The following is a 2,641-nucleotide window of genomic DNA, read 5'->3' as shown; positions in this document are numbered from 1 at the left end:
AGGTAGATGGACAGAAGATGAAAATATATCTCATATAATACTGACTGAATCTGATTCAGAACACAAGCATTATATACATAGATGTCTCAAAAAGTATATGTAGTTGTTTTCAAATGATTGATGGTTATTACCAGTCTGTTTTATTGTCATTGTGAGATATTTCTCATTATTTTATACTGAAAGGTCTTGACAAACTGTGAGATTCAGGTCTTTTAGATTAAGTTTGTGGTAAATTTGATGTGATTTTCGTCTTACATGAACATTGTTTTCGTAAGGTTCAATTTCTTTTGGACGATATTGGTGAATTAGAGTTTTGGTCAGATGCCCGTGTATTTTCTTATGAGTTCTTTTCTGACTACCTGCTTTCAACTAAAACCTTATTTCTATTCCTGTAATTTTAAATAAGATTTATTGGTGTTTGATTGTGAAGTATTTTAAACCGTTTAATTTGTCATGCATAGACTTAGGTTTTGTTCGCACGTTCGTCATGTCTATACAACTGTGAAATATCTTTGTATGGTATATCAAACAGTCAATATCTAAATGTACAATATAGTATTACTCTGTAGTATACCCTGAGATGTCTGGCAGATGTCCTTTGGCTTACATGTTAGTTGTTTAAAGAGTTTTAAAGACTCTCATTTTGGATCGAGAAAACTATTCTCAAGGAAATATCCCACATTTTTAATTGAGTTGCAATTGAACATATTCTAATATGTGTTAATATATGCGCAATTCAAAGTCAGATATTGCTATTAGTTATTTCTTCTTTTCTTATACACGAATGAAAACATTCAAAATACCAAGTCAATATTTGTATTTGTCATAAAAGCTAATAATGATCACATTTAATTAATTTTGCAGCGAATTCTAATTTCTTCATTCTATGTATCCTGTTTGAAATCTGAATATTTGAGTCGGTGTGTCTGTATGAATTGAACATTTGTGTTTATTAACACCATAATTTCCTACAGCGTATCATAATGTTATACATTGTAATAACCCTCTTTCGTTTAAAGAGACCATAACTTATATGAGTATATTAAAAATCAAGAGAATCGAGCTTATCAGATTTACAATTTCAAAACTCTCATTTGAAACTATTGAAATTATTAATGATAGAAAAATTAATAAACAATCAATAACTAACCAATAGATAGATACTAAAATAACTCAACAAAAAAGAAAAAAAAACTCGAGTATCCCTCTAAATCAAACAATTTTATGGTCTTAATATTTAGATAAACATTAACTATTAACACTAATATTATTTATCCATTTTACAGGGCGCTAAACAACTCAATGTCAAATTTCAACTGCTGATGGGGCCGCATGACATAATTCAATATATAGTCGATGGAAAATAATCCATGTTCTGACCTAATTTGGAAAAAAAAAAAAAAAAAAAAAAAAAATGTAAAAAATTATTTTCTGTACTATGGCAGATATTTGAGTTCTGTTTTTTCTGACATGTCCAGATAGTCCATGTGAACATTGGTGCAAAATTTCAGCATTGTAGCTTTGTAAGTTTTGACGCAAAAAATTTATTTGTCTTTGAACACTTCATGTGCACCAATATGCAGACTGCATATAGCTAGTTTGAAAACTTAGAGATTTGGATTTGATTTCTTGTGTTTTTTGAAGTCCTTGGGGTCTAATTAGTAGGAAAAGATCAAAACTTGAGCCAAAAGTTTGTATTTGAAAAAGTTGTCTATAGGCCATATTTGCCTCTATGGCCAATATGCATTAAAAATGTAAAAAATTATTTTCTGTACTATGGCAGATATTTGAGTTCTGTTTTTTCTGACATGTCCAGATAGTCCATGTGAATATTGGTGCAAAATTTCAGCATTGTAGCTTTGTAAGTTTTGACGCAAAAAATTTATTTGTCTTTGAACACTTCATGTGCACCAATATGCAGACTGCATATAGCTAGTTTGAAAACTTAGAGATTTGGATTTGATTTCTTGTGTTTTTTGAAGTCCTTGGGGTCTAATTAGTAGGAAAAGATCAAAACTTGAGCCAAAAGTTTGTATTTGAAAAAGTTGTCTATAGGCCATATTTGCCTCTATGGCCAATATGCATTAAAAATGTAAAAAATTATTTTCTGTACTATGGCAGATATTTGAGTTCTGTTTTTTCTGACATGTCCAGATAGTCCATGTGAATATTGGTGCAAAATTTCAGCGTTGTATCTTTGTAAGTTTTGATGCAAAAAATTTATTTGTCTTTGAACACTTCATGTGCACCAATATGCAGACTGCATATAGCAAGTTTGAAAACTTAGAGATTTGGATTTGATTTCTTGTGTTTTTTGAAGTCCTTGGGGTCTAATTAGTAGGAAAAGATCAAAACTTGAGCCAAAAGTTTGTATTTGAAAAAGTTGTCTATAGGCCATATTTGCCTCTATGGCCAATATGCATTAAAAATGTAAAAAATTATTTTCTGTACTATGGCAGATATTTGAGTTCTGTTTTTTCTGACATGTCCAGATAGTCCATGTGAATATTGGTGCAAAATTTCAGCATTGTAGCTTTGTAAGTTTTGACGCAAAAAATTTATTTGTCTTTGAACACTTCATGTGCACCAATATGCAGACTGCATATAGCTAGTTTGAAAACTTAGAGATTGGATTTGATTC

Source organism: Lottia gigantea, assembly GCF_000327385.1.
Source record: "Lottia gigantea unplaced genomic scaffold LOTGIsca_295, whole genome shotgun sequence".
Taxonomy (NCBI): Eukaryota; Metazoa; Mollusca; class Gastropoda; family Lottiidae; genus Lottia; species Lottia gigantea.
The sequence above is the reverse complement of the archived record's forward strand: the minus strand, read 5'-3'. Positions refer to the sequence as shown.